The following is a 15,780-nucleotide window of genomic DNA, read 5'->3' as shown; positions in this document are numbered from 1 at the left end:
AATCTACACTAGAACATGAACAATTATTAATATCATCTGCTGTCTCACACCAGACTATCTCCCTTTGGGTGCTTTCTCTTCTGGGTATAGCTACAAGAATTATAATACACCATTCACTATGACTCTGCAGCCTGCCTTCCTTTTCACACACAAAGCAGGATCACAAAGCTTACTCATCTCCCTACACAGTTAGAGGCAATCCAACTGTGGGAAATTCAGCACAGGTTGCTTTTTAACTAAACATGTTGCCTTGTGCCATGTTTAGTTAATGAAACATGAAATTTATACCATCCATGTTTGCATGTATACTGGTGTTGTGATTCTGAAGCATTCATATTGCCAAGACTTCATGTGTGTCATTAATTTGTCATATCTAGAAGATTCATTTCTAGGAACATTCCCTGTTCCTCAGAAACCTTCAATAATAGACAACTCACTTTGTTTAGTAGAATCAAAAAAGTTCCCATTTGAGAATCAGATGCTACAGTACTGCCAATCTAGCTGTGGCATTAATAACTCACTTAATAGAGCTGATATGTGAAATCTACTTCTAAGCCCCTCTCTCTCAAATCTCTGTTCTATATCCCTATAATATAAAAAATTGATGCCTAACCCCAGTACTTGAGAGGTAAGCTGGCATGGATCTCCTTGTAGGAGGCTTCTCTACTTTCACCACTGAGAGATCCTTACACCCATATGCTATATTTTGTGTTTTCCTTCCTGTTCTGTACTGCTCCTGTTGTGTTCTTCCCTTCCACAGAATTCTGCTCAACCTTCTACTAGGATTCTGTCTTCAGTGGATAGTCAGCCCTCCACCACAACCCAGGATTCTTCTTTTCAAACTGCTAAATCTCTAGGTTCTCTGCAACTTCTGTATGCCATTAACTTAAAACAAAACCCTAGTATTAAGTCACTTGTTCCCTGGCTTTTCTGTACCTGACTGCAAACCCCAAAAGACCATAAAGGAGCCCACTCATGATCTCATAAATCTGCATAACCCACTCATGCAATTAAATGTACAAACAGAACAGTCTGCCTAATCCTCCATCTTTCTGCAGATTATAATAACCTAAAGCCCTTCATCATGGGGCAGAGGGCTCATGAAATTTATACCATCCATGTTTGCATGTATACTGGTGTTGTGATTCTGAAGCATTCATATTGCCAAGACTTCATGTGTGTCATTAATTTGTCATATCTAGAAGATTCAGTTTTGCAGCTAACTTCCTGGTCTTGTGCAATCCTTCCACCTATTCTTTCACAATGTTCCTAAGCCTTAAATATGTAAAAATATTTGATTTGGGGCTGAGCCCTCTACAGACAGGTATTCTCAGTATGTTGATTACCTGTGACTTTCTACACTGGTTTTCATTAGTGGCAAATGAAATGTCTTTAATGAGGGATGAGTGCAATATTTATAAGAATGTGCATTTACAAAGTAGTTAGGCATTATACTGTTTTAGGAAAGTAGCAATAATAGGTTGTCTTCTGAGTTCTAGGACCTCACTGTTTGTAGTACTAAGTTTGATTTCCCTCCTGAGTGAAACTTGAGGTGCTACTGTTAGAATCTCATGGGTACAGCATCCTTGCTGTATATATAGAAGATACAGTATTGCAATATATGTTCTGGCCCCTGGATCTTATAAGCTAAATCTCCTTATCCATGGTGAGTCTTAGGTGTGGGGGGTGTTTTACAGATGGGACTGGTCATCTCACTGTCAGTTGTTATATGGATTTTGAGCAGTCATGTGTTACTATAATTATCTCTGTCTACTACAAAAAATATTATATGATTGACATTTGACAGCTACACTTCTCTGTGATTACAAGGATAAGTATCAAGAATGGAGTTTTAGATCATACTGGTTTGGGAGAACAGTAATAATAGGTTTCCCTGTCGGTTCCATACCCTCATCAATAACTGAAAATTGGCTATATTTATGGTAAAAGGCATAAATCCTCTCCTACAGAGTAAGCCTAAAGTCTACTTAGACATCTCTGAGTTTGTGGCAAAATATAAATGCCAATATTGCATTTTTATGGATATCTAATTCTATTTTATCTAATTCTATGAATATTCTAATTCTAATTTAAGTTTTTTGACAATTTTGTACAATGATTAGCTTTACCATAGCCACCCCTTCCCACCTCCTCCTAGTTCTATCACCCTACCTTATGTACTTAAAAGTAGTTCAATGAAGCAAATTGAACCATCAAGTTTAATCTGTTCTGTTCATAGATGTGAGGATTTCACTGCATCATGGTCAACATATAGATGGCAGCCAAAAGGCACGAACCATCTATAAAAATGCTTCAGTCTAGACAATAAAGAACAAAGCCAAGAGGCTTCCTTCCAGTTTGCACCTGCACCCATGGGTGAGTGGGTAGAGGAGCATGCTCATAGAGGCAAAGGGGAGGAGAGAGAAGGGGATGGCATGTGGATGGAAAACAAGGAAGGGGGATATTATTTGAAATGTAAATGAATAAAATGACTAATAAAATAAAGAACAAAACTAACATCCAAAATGCTATATTATAATTATAAAAATAAATTAATAATCCTAAATTGATTTCCCATACTTATACTTCAGAATGCAGGTTTATATCCTTTTGGATCTTGGAAGAGATGTTAGTACACACTTAAATATAGAACAAGCTGGTTGAAGAATGGAAAATGGGTGAAACAGGATAAAAGAATCTATTTTTCGGAGATAAGAATGGATCAATTTGGGACGGGGCAGCGGCGGCGGCAGCAGCAGCAGCAGCAGCGGCTGGTCCAGAGGAAGGGCCATCAGCAGTAGAACCAAGCGGACAGGGTCCAGGGAGACCCGGCGCCCACGACCACTGGCCATCGCTGGCCAACCAGGCTGCAAGCAGCGGCAGATTTACGGTGCCTTTCACCACACAGAAGCCACATCAGAACTCTGCCTCCCACCAGTCAGTTACGAGGGCTCCATATTGGTTCTCGGTCGCCAGAGAAATCAGACTGAGGTACGCAAATATAACCCGAGACCAACATCGCGGGGGTCTAAGCCCGACGGGCATTGGCCTGCACCCAGGCCCTGGGCTGATGGGGGTCCACCAGGGTGCAAACCCGGCCAGGAGGTTTTTTTCCTCCCGGGCCGGCACGCGCACCACCACCATTTTGCCTAAGGGAAGCCAGGGAGACCTAGCAGGCAAAGCCAAACCGGCTAACAGGCATAGCCCGAGGCGGACATAGCAGGGGTCTCAGACAGTCAGGCCCTGGACTGCCCCCAGGCCCAGGACTGCTCGGTGGGCCATCTGTGTGCCGACCCGGCCAGGAGGTTGTTTATGGGGCCATTTGCTTACCACCGCCATTTTGCCTACGGGAAGCCAGAGAGACTAGCAGGCAAAACCAAACCAGCTAACAGGCATAGCCCGAGGCGGACATAGCAGGGGTCTCAGACAGTCAGGCCCTGGACTGCCCCCAGGTCCTGGGCTGCTCGGCGGGCCATCTGTGTGCCTACCCAGCCAGGAGCTTGTTTGCCCAGGCCGGCGCACACCACCACCATTTTGCCTACGGAAAGCCAGAGAGACTAGCAGACAAAACCAAACCAGCTAACAGGCATAGCCCAAGGCAGACATAGCAGGGGTCTCAGACGGTCAGGCCCTGGACTGCCCCCAGGCCCTGGGCTGCTCGGTGGGCCATCTGTGTGCCAACCCGGCCAGGAGGTTGTTTATCCGGGCCAGTTTGCGCACCACCGCCATTTTGCCTACGGGAAGCCAGAGAGACCTAGCAGGCAAAACCAAACCAGCTAACAGGCATAGCCTAAGGAGGACATAGCAGGGGTCTCAGACGGTCAGGCCCTGGACTGCCCCCAGGCCCTGGGCTGCTCGTTGGGCCATCTGTGTGCTGACCCAGCCAGGAGGTTGTTAGCCCAGCAGACTCTCCCAGCACTCTCAGGGAACTCGAGCACACCACCATCCTAGCCACCTGACACACCCAATTAACACCCACAGCTGAGGGGAACTTTGCACCAACATTGGCCTGCCAGGCTTTTGCCTAGACTCAGGGCCTGAGCAGCTAGGTTAGCCTTGTGTGCACCAACCCGGTTGGGAGTTCTGCTGCCCAGATCAGCCTGGGCGGCAGCACCACATCTCCAAGTCCTGCAAGTGGCTAGCTGGGTTTCCGGGCGGCCAGCTGGGAGAAGTCAGTGTGCTCCAGTGAATCCAGTGGGCCCCAGCGGGAGCCTTCGGGTGCCTGCTTTGGGATCTGAACAGCCTGGGCAGCAGCACCCTGTCTACAAGCAGCACAGGAGGTAAGCCAACCAAATCCAAGAACACATCAAAACGATCATCCACCATGATCAAGTAGGCTTTATCCCGGGAATGCAGGGTTGGTTCAATATACGGAAATCCATCAACACAATCCACTACATAAACAAACTCAAAGAACAAAACCACATGGTCATTTCATTGGATGCTGAAAAAGCATTTGACAAAATTCAGCATCCCTTCATGCTTAAAGTCTTGGAGAGAACAGGAATTCAAGGCCCATACCTAAACATAGTAAAAGCAATATACAGCAAACCGGTAGCCAGCATCAAACTAAATGGAGAGAAACTTGAAGCAATCCCACTGAAATCAGGGACTAGACAAGGCTGCCCCCTTTCTCCTTATCTTTTCAATATTGTACTTGAGGTACTAGCTCGGGCAATTCGACAACATAAGGAGGTCAAAGGGATACAAATTGGAAAGGAAGAAGTCAAACTATCATTATTTACAGACAACATGATCGTCTACCTACGTGACCCAAAGAACTCCACTAGAGAGCTCCTACAGCTGATAAACAACTTCAGCAAAGTGGCAGGTTATAAAATCAACTCAAGCAAATCAGTGGCCTTCCTATACTCAAAGGATAAGCAGGCTGAGAAAGAAATTAGGGAAATGACCCCCTTCACAATAGCCTCAAACAGTATAAAGTATCTTGGGGTGACTCTTACCAAACATGTGAAAGATCTGTATGACAAGAACTTCAAGACTCTGAAGAAGGAAATGGAAGAAGACCTCAAAAAATGGGAAAACCTCCCATGCTCATGGATCGGTAGAATCAATATAGTTAAAGTGGCCATTTTGCCTAAAGCACTATACAGATTCAATGCAATACCCATCAAAATCCCAACTCAATTCTTCACAGAGTTAGAAAGAGCAATTATCAAATTCATCTGGAACAACAAAAAACCCAGGATAGCTAAAACTATTCTCAGCAACAAAAGAAAATCTGGGGGAATCAGTATCCCTGACCTCAAGCAATACTACAGAGCAATAGTGTTAAAAACTGCGTGGTATTGGTACAGTGACAGGCAGGAGGATCAATGGAACAGGATTGAAGATCCAGAAATGAACCCACACTCCTATGGCCACTTGATCCTCGACAAAGAGGCTGAAAACATCCAATGGAAAAAAGATAGCCTTTTCAACAAATGGTGCTGGTTCAACTGGAGGTCAGCATGCAGAAGAATGCGAATTGATCCATCCTTGTCTCCTTGTACTAAGCTCAAATCCAAATGGATCAAGGACCTCCACATAAAGCCAGACACTCTGAAGCTAATAGAGAAGAAACTGGGGAAGACCCTTGAGGACATCGGTACAGGGAGAAAGTTTCTGAACAGAACACCAATAGCATATGCTCTAAGAGCAAGAATTGACAAATGGGACCTCATAAAATTACAAAGTTTCTGTCAGGCAAAGGACACCATCAAGAGGAAAAATCGGCAACCAACAAATTGGGAAAAGATCTTCACCAATCCTACATCAGATAGAGGGCTAATATCCAATATATATAAAGAACTCAAGAAGTTAGACTCCAGAAAACCAAACAACCCTATTAAAAAATGGGGTACAGAGTTAAACAAAGAATTCTCACCTGAAGAACTTCGGATGGCGGAGAAGCATCTTAAAAAATGCTCAACTTCATTAGTCATTAGGGAAATGCAAATCAAAACAACCCTAAGATTTCATCTTACACCAGTCAGAATGGCTAAGATTAAAAATTCAGGAGACAGCAGGTGTTGGAGAGGGTGTGGAGAAAGAGGAACACTCCTCCACTGCTGGTGGGGTTGCAAATTGGTACAACCACTCTGGAAATCAGTCTGGCGGTTCCTCCGAAAACTGGGCACCTCACTTCCAGAAGATCCTGCTATACCACTCCTGGGCATATACCCAGAAGACTCCCCACCATGTAATAAGGATACATGTTCTACTATGTTCATAGCAGCCCTATTTATAATTGCCAGATGCTGGAAAGAACCCAGGTATCCCTCAACAGAAGAGTGGATGCAAAAAATGTGGTATATCTACACAATGGAGTACTATTCAGCCATTAGAAACAACGAATTCATGAAATTCTTAGGCAAATGGATGGAGCTAGAGAATATCATACTCAGTGAGGTAACCCAGACTCAAAAGGTCAATCATGGTATGCACTCACTAATAAGTGGATATTAACCTAGAAAACTGGAATATCCAAAACATAATCCACACATCAAATGAGGTACAAGAAGAAAGGAGGAGTGGCCCCTGGTTCTGGAAAGACTCAGTGAAACAGTATTCAGCAAAACCAGAACGGGGAAGTGGGAAGGGGTGGATGGGAGGACAGGGGAAGAGAAGGGGGCTTACGGGACTTTTGGGGAGTGGGAGGGCTAGAAAAGGGGAAATCATTTGAAATGTAAATAAATTATATCGAATAAAAAATTAAAAAAAAAGAATCTATTTTTCCCAGTCTTTTAATGACCCATATGTGATATGAACAATAACTGATAAAATATTAACTGGATTGTGTGCATTGGAATACACTGAATGTAGTTACCAAAGTTAGGATAACTTTTAATGAGAATAGCTAAGGGCATATCTCAACACAAAGTGCAGTTTTCATTAGGCATATTCTCTAAGTCCAATCTCTAGTATCACAAAAAGACACACTGAAAATGAAGGAGACAAAGGAACAAAAGGATGTTGTGCAAATTCTGGCACTTTTCTATAAGGTCCTATGTAAAACATAGACATGTGTGTAGCTTGTGTTTATGATATTAACATGAGTTCCTGTGAACAAAACAAGAATTGAAAGATTATGGCTTAAAGTAAGATATTTGTGTATTGAGTTGACAAGGGTGGAGTCTTCTAGTTGTTTTCAGTTATCAACCTGACAGAGCACAGAATTATAAGGGACCTGATTTAAGGAACTATATCAAAGAGACTGGCATGTGGGCATGTCAATGGGGCATTTTTCTTGATTACTAGTTGATGTGTGAGTAGTGCCATCTCTCAGCAGGTGGTCCTGAGTTCTATTATAAAGTTGGTTGAGTATGAGCAAGGGAAACCAAGCCAGTTAACAGCACTCCTCAATGGTTTCTGCTTCAGATCTTGTTGAAGGTCCTGCCCTGTCCTCCTTTAGTGATGCATTGCAACCTGAATGTACAACCTAGTATAAACCCTTTCCTAAACAGTTGCCTTTGCCCATAGTAGTCATCACCACAAAAGAGAAAAAACACTAAAAAACTATAAGAAAATAGAAGAAGCTCCAAATATCTTTGTTTTAATCTCATGACTCCAATCACTCTTGCAATTTATATTAAAAATTCTGGGTCAGGGCAATGTTTGTCCACACTAGACCACACACTGCTCATACCTGAACTGCATGGGAATGGAGAATACTGCAAAGAGTTTGCTATAGCCACTGCAGATTTTGAGAAACCTTCAAGGAGTAGGTCTCACTTTTATTGTGAAGAGATAAGGCTATATTACTTATCACCATATTAGAGAGAACTACAGGATTATAGCAAACCCCTTGTGAACATAGACTTAAATCTAAAGCCTGGACTCAAATTCAAAGCCATCTACCACAGGTCATGTTTTCCAACTACACATTACTATGCAGTGCTGTGATCCACAGAAGTCTAGCAAATGGTATGGTGATTTACTTAGATCAATGAGATGTTTGCAGTTGTGCTATTTCTCTTCTTAAACAACATTTGATTAATGAGAAAGAAACATTTCATTAAGTTGTTCTCATAACAATCCATGAGAGGTGTGTACAGAAAGTTGGAAAATATTTTAAACTAAGAAATAATGGAGGTTTTTTTCAAGAAGAGCAATGTAACTTGGTGGCACAGTACCTGCAATTCCAAATACTAAGAAGTTATAAAAATTTTGTCAAAGAATAAAATGTCAAATAGCAGCATTTATTTAGCAGTATCAACTCATTTGCGTAAGCAGTCTATTAATAAAATAATGTGGCGGCTGGAATCCCGGGCTTGAAGGGTCAGGAAATGACTGGAAAGGGCAACAGGATAGAAATACAAGGAGACAGGGGTCGAGGGTCATGGTAACTCCATCATCAAAGGTAGAGTTTTATACTCAAGCCTTGGTAAAAATTCAACAATGATCCAGTTGATTAAGATAAGGGGGCTTGAGGGACTTTCGGGGAGTGGGGGGCTAGAAAAGGGGAAATCATTTGAAATGTAAATAAATTATATCGAATTAAAAAAAATTAAAGAAAAAAAAGATACATTGTGTCAATGTCCTGCCCAGGGAGCTGCAGAAGGAGAGAAGCCCCGCGGCCATACTCGCTGCCTACCGGGACAGAAAATGATCAGTAGGTACTGTACCATCCTGAGCTTTAGATTTCTGGTGATGCAAACCGCCAGGGGTCTGCCTGCACTCAGGAACTGAGCACATAGGCTGGTTTGTCTGCCAGCCCGCCTAGCTCAGGGCCTGTGTCCTGCCCAGGGAGCTGCGGAAGGGGAAAGGCCCCACGACCATATTTGCTGCCTGCCAGGACGGAGAGGGATCACTAGGTACTGTACCACCCTGAGCTTTAGATTTCTGGTGGTGCAAACTGCCAGGGGTCTGCCTACACTCAGGAACTGAGCACATAGGTGGTTCATCTGCAAGCCAGTCCATTACATGACCTGTGTCCTATGTGAGAATCAACAGAGGGAGTGACCCCCACCACAACATCTTTGTTCCATAATACAGCAGACAGAGAATACCTGGTTAAGCTTGACAACCTAAGTATAACATTGCTTGAGGCAAGACTGAGAAGGGCTCCAAAGGCACATAAGAGGAAGGTAGCATATCAGTAATCTGTGCCAGAGGAAACCCAGTCATCCAGTGTTGCAGAGATAACCTTAAAGATCCACAGTAGGTTGAAGCACCAGCCAGTGACAATAAGACCATCTAACACCTGGGAGAACTAGATGGCTAAAGGCAAAGGTAGGAACATTACTAACAGAAGCCAAGGCATTATGGCAGCATCTGAACCCAATTCTCCAACATTAGCAAGTCGTGGATACCCCAACACACCAGAAAAAAAAAAGATTTGGATTTAAAATCACTGGTCATGATGCTGGTACAGGAACACATGAAGGACATACTTAAAGAAATTCAGGAGAAAATGGATCAAAAATTAGAAGCCCTTACAAGGGAAACACAAAAATCATTTAAAGAAATTTAGGAGAATACAAAAGCCAATAAGGAGGAAATGCAAAAATCACTTAAAGAAATACGGGAGAACTTTGATCAACAGGCAGAAGTCATGAAAGAGGAAACACAAAAATCTCTTAAAGAATTAGAGGAAAACACAAACAAGCAAATGACAGAACTGAGCAAAAACCTCCAGGATCTAAAAACAGAAGTAGAAACAACTAAGAAAGCACAAAGGGAGACAACTTTGGAGATAGAAAACCTTGGGAAGAAATCACGGACCATAGACGCAAATATCAACAACAGAATACAAGAGATAGAAGAAAGAATCTCAGATGCTGAAGATACCATAGAAACCATGGACTCAACAGTTAAAGAAAATGCAAAATACAAAAAGCTTGTAACCCAAAATATCCAGGAAATCCAGGACATAATGAGAAAGCCAAATCTAAGGATTATAGGCATTGATGAGAGTGAAGATTTACAACTTAAAGAGCCAGCAAATATCTTCAACAAAATTATGGAAGAAAACTTCCCTAACCTAAAAAGAGAGATGCCCATGAATATACAAGAAGCCTACAGGACTCCAAACAGACTGGACCAGAAGAGAAATACCTCCAGTCACATAATAATCAAAACCCCAAATGTACTAAACAAAGAAAGAATACTTAGGGCAGTAAGCGAAAAAGGGCAAGTAACATATAAAGGAAGACCTTTCGGAATTATACCAGATTTCTCACCAGACACCATGAAAGCTAGAAGATCCTGGGTGGAGCTCATGCATACTCTAAGAGAACACAAATGCCAGCCGAGACTACTATACCCAGCGAAACTCTCAAGTACTATAGATGGAGACACCAAGATATTCCATGACAAAACCAAATTCACACAATATCTTTCTACAAACCCAGCCCTACAAAGGATAATAGGGGGAAAACACCATTACACTGAGGGAAAATATACCCTGGAAAGACCAGGATATTAAGCCTCTTTCATCAAACCCAAAGAAGATAACCACACAAGTAAAAATTAAAAGCAAAAATGATAGGAAGCAATAACCAACACTCCTTGATATGTCTTAACATCAATGGACTCAATTCCCCAATAAAAAGACATAGACTAACAGACTGGTTACTTAGACAGGACCCTACATTTTGCTGCATACAGGAAAGACACCTCAGTGTCAAAGACAAAAACTACATTAGAGTAAAAGGCTGGAAGACAATTCTACAAGCAAATGGTCCCAGGAAACAAGCCGGAGTTGCCATTCTAATTTCAGATAAACAGAAAAACAGAAAAACAGAAACTAAACAGGGAGACAGTGAAACTCATTGAAGCTTTGAACCAATTGGAGTTAAAAGATATATATAGAACTTTTCATCTCAAAGCAAAAGAATATACCTTTTTCTCAGCACCTCATGGTACCTTCTCCAAAATAGATCATATAGCTGGTCACAAGACAGACCTCCACAAATATAAGAAGATTGAAATAATCCCATGCCTCCTATCAGATCACTATGGAGTAAAAGTGGTCTTTAATAACAATAAAAACAACAGAAAGCCCACATATACCTGGAAACTGAACAATATTCTACTCAATGATACCTTGGTCAAGGAAGAAATAAAGAAAGAAATAAAAAACTTTTTAGAACACAATGAAAATGAAGACACAACATACCCAAATCTATGGGACACAATGAAAGCAGTGTTCAGAGGAAAACTCATAGCCCTGAGTGCATCCAAAAAGAAAATGGAGAGAGCATACACTACCAGCTTAATGACACACCTGAAAGCCCTGGAACAAAAAGAAGCTACTTCACCCAGGAGGAGTAGAAGGCAGGAAATCATCAAACTCAGGGCCGAAATCAATCAAGTAGAAACAAAGAGAACCATACAAAGAATCAACAAAACCAGGAGCTGGTTCTTTGAGAAAATCAACAAGATAGATAAACCCTTAGCCAGACTAACCAAAGGGCACAGAGACAGTATCCAGATAGACAAACTTAGAAATGAAAAGGGAGATAAAACAAGAGAAACTGAGGAAATTCATAAAATCATTAGATCCTACTACAAAAGCCTATATTCAACACAACTGGAGAATCTGGAGGAAATGGACACTTTCCTAGACAGATAACTGACACCAAAACTAAATCAGGATCAAATAGATCAACTAAACAGTCCCATAACACCTGAAGAAATAAAAAGGGACATAGAAAGTCTCCCAACCAAAAAAAGCATGTGACCAGATGGCTTCAGTGAAGAGCTCTATCAGACCTTCATAAAAGACCTAACACCAATACTCTTCAAACTATTCCACAAAATAGAAACAGAAGGAACTCTACCCAACTCGTTCTATGAAGCCACAATTACGCTGATACCAAAACCACACAAAGATCCAACAAAGAAAGAGAACTTCAGGCCAATTTCTCTTATGAATATTGATGCAAAAATACTTAATAAAATTCTTGCCAACCGAATCCAAGAACACATCAAAACGATCATCCACCATGATCAAGTAGGCTTCATCCCAGGGATGCAGAGATGGTTCAATATAAGGAAATCCATCAATGCTATCCACTACATAAACAAATTCAAAGAAAAAAACCATATGATCATCTCATTACATGCAGAAAACGCATTTGACAAAATCCAGCATCCTTTCATGCTAAAAGTCTTGGAAAGAACAGGAATTCAAGGCCCATAACTAAACATCATTAAAGCAATATACAGCAAACCAGTAGACAACATCAAACTAAATGGAGAGAAACTTGAAGCAATCCCACTAAAATCAGGGACTAGACAAGACTGTCCTCTCTATATATATCTTTTCAATATAGTACTTGAAGTTCTAGCTAGAGCAATTAGACAACATAAGGAGGTCAAGGGGATACAAATTGGAAAGGAAGAAGTCAAATTATCACTATTTGCAGATGACATGATAGTCTACTTAAGTGACCCGAAAACCTCCACCAGAGAACTCCTACAGCTGATAAACAACTTCAGCAAAGTGGCTGGTTATAAAATCAACTCAAGCAAATCAGTTTCCTTCCTATACTCAAAGGATAGGCAGGCTGAGAAAGAAGTTAGGGAAGCGACACCCTTCAAAATAGCCACAATATATAAAGTATCTTGGTGTCACTCTAACCAAACAAGTGAAAGATCTATATGACAAGAACTTCAGGTCTCTGAAGAAGGAAATCGAAGAAGACCTCAGAAAATGGAAAAATCTGCCATGCTCGTGGATCGGCAGGATTAATATAGTTAAAATGGCCATCTTGCCAAAAGCAATCTACAGATTCAATGCAATCCCCATCAAAATCCCAACTCAGTTCTTCACAGAGTTCGAAAAAGCAATTCTCAAATTCATCTGGAATAACAAGAAACCCAGGATAGCTAAAACTATTCTCAACAACAAAAGAAATTCTGGGGGAATCAGTATCCTTGACTTCAAGCAATACTACAGAGCAATAGTGGTAAAAACTGCATGGTATTGGCACAGTGACAGACAAGTGGACCAATGGAATAGAATTGAAGATCCAGAAATGAATCCAAACACCTATGGTCACTTGATCTTCCACAAAGGAGCCAAAAACATCCAGTGGAAAAAAGATAGCCTTTTCAACAAATGGTACTGGATCGATGCAGAGGAATGCGAATTGATCCATTTTTATCTCCATGTACTAAACTTCACTCCAAGTGGATCAAGGACCTCCGTGTAAAACCAGACACACTGAAACTAATAGAAAAGAAACTGGGGAAGACCCTTGAGGACTTGGGCACAGGGGGAAAGTTCCTGAACAGATCACCAATAGCTTATGCTTTAAGATCAAGAATTGACAAATGGGACCTCATAAAATTACAAAGTTTCTGTAAGGCAAAGGACACTGTTAAAGAACAAAATGGCAACCATCAAATTGGGAAAGGATATTCACCAACCCCACATCTGATAGAGGACTAATATCCAATATATACAAAGAATTCAAGAAGGTAGACCCCAAGGAACCAAATAACCCTATTAAAAAATGGGGTACAGATCTTAACAAAGAATTTTCACCTGAAGAAATTCAGATGGCCGAGAGACACCTTAAGAAGTGCTCAACATCATTAGTCATTAGGGAAATGCAGATTAAAACAACCCTGAGATTTCACCTTACACCAGCCAGAATGGCTAAAGTCAAAAACTCAGGAGACAGCAAGTGTTGGCGAGGATGTAGAGAAAGAGGAACATTCCTCCACTGTTGGGGGGCTGTAAGATGGTACAACCACTGTGGAAATCAATCTGGATGTTCCTCAAAAACTGGACATGAGACTTCCAGAGGACCCTGCTATACCTCTCCTGGGCATATACCCAAAGGATTCCCCAGCATGCAATAAAGACACATGCTCCATTATGTTCATTGCAGCCTTATTTATAATAGCCAGAAGCTGGAAAGAACCCAGACACCCCTCAAAGGAGGAATGGATACAGAAAATGTGGTATATTTACACAATGGAATACTGCTCAGCAATTAGAAACAATGAATTCACAAAATTTTTAGGCAAATGGTTTGATCTGGAAAATATCATCCTAAGTGAGGTAACCCAATCACAAAAGAATACACATGGAATGCAATCTCTGATAAGTGGATATTAATTAGCCCAGAAGCCCTGAATGCCCAAGGCACAAATTGCATAACAAATGACTCCCATGAAGAAGTATGTAGAGGGTCCTGATCCTGGAAAGGATTGATCTAGCATGGGAAGGGAATATAAGGACAGAGAAAAAGGAGGGAGGTGATTGGAGAAGGGATGGAGAGAAGAAGGTTTATGGGGCATATGGGGAGGGGGGATCCAGGAAAGGGGAAATCATTTGGAATGTAAACAAAGAATATAGAAAATAAAAATATTAAAGAAAAAAAGAAAAGACCAAACCTGAGGATAACAAGTATAGAAGAGAGAAAAAAAAAGAAGAAGAAGATGCTAATTCACCCAGGAGGAGAAGAAGACAGGAAATCATCAAACTCAGGGCTGAAATCAATCAAGTAGAAACCAAGAGAACCATAGAAAGAATCAACAAAACCAAAAGCTGGTTCTTTGAAAAAATCACCAAAATAGATAAACCCTTAGCCAGACTAACCAAAGGGCACAGAGAAAGTATCCAAATTAACAAAATTAGAAATGAAAATGGAGATATTACAACAGAAACCGAGGAAATTCAAAAAATCATCAGATCATGCTACAAAAACCTATACTCAACACAACTGGAGAATCTGGAGGAAATGGACATTTTCTTAGACAGATACCAATTACCAAAATTAAACCAGGATCAAATAGACCATCTAAACAGACCTATAACCCCTAAAGAAATAGAAGGGGTCATAGATAGGCTTCCAACCAAAAAAAGCACAGGACCAGATGGTTTCAGTGCAGAATTCTATCAGACCTTCGAAGAAGACTTAACACCAATACTCTTCAAACTCTTCCACCAAATAGAAACAGAAGGAACACTACCCAAGTCCTTCTTCGAAGCCACTATTATGCTGATACCAAAACCACACAAAGAGCCAACTAAGAAAGAGAATTTCAGGCCAATTTCCCTTATGAATATCGATGCAAAAATACTAAATAAAATTCTTGCCCAACGAATCCAAGAACACATAAAAATGATCATCCACCATGCTCAAGTAGGCTTTATCCCAGGGATGCAGGGATGGTTCAATGTAAGGAAATCCATAAATGCTATCTACTACATAAACAAACTCAAAGAAAAAAAACACATGATCATTTCATTAGATGCTGAAAAAGCATTTGACAAAATTCAGCATCCTTTCATGCTAAAAGTCTTGGAAAGGACAGGAATTCAAGGCCCATATCTAAACACAGTAAAAGCAATATACAGCAAACTGGTAGCCAACATCAAAATAAATGGAGAGAAACTTGAAGCAATCCCACTAAAATCAGGGACTAAACAAAGCTGCCCCCTCTCTCCATATCTTTTCAATATAGTTCTTGAAGTCCTAGCTAGAGCAATTAGACAACAGAAGGAAGTCAAAGGGATACAAATTGTAAAGGAAGAAGTCAAACTATCACTATTTGCAGATGATACGATCGTATATTTAAGTGGCCTTAAAAACTCTATTAGAGAACTCCTACAGCTGATAAACAACTTCAGCAAAGTGGCTGGCTACAAAATCAATGCAAGCAAATCAGTAGCCTTTATATATTCAAAGGATAAACAGACTGAGAAAGAAATTAGGGAAATGACCCCCTTCACAATAGCTACAAAAAGCATAAAATATCTTGGGGTGACTCTAACCAAACAAGTGAAAGACCTATATGACAAGAACTTCAGATCTC

The sequence above is a fragment of the Apodemus sylvaticus genome, chromosome 3, assembly GCF_947179515.1.
Source record: "Apodemus sylvaticus chromosome 3, mApoSyl1.1, whole genome shotgun sequence".
NCBI classification, from domain to species: domain Eukaryota; kingdom Metazoa; phylum Chordata; class Mammalia; order Rodentia; family Muridae; genus Apodemus; species Apodemus sylvaticus.
The sequence above is the reverse complement of the archived record's forward strand: the minus strand, read 5'-3'. Positions refer to the sequence as shown.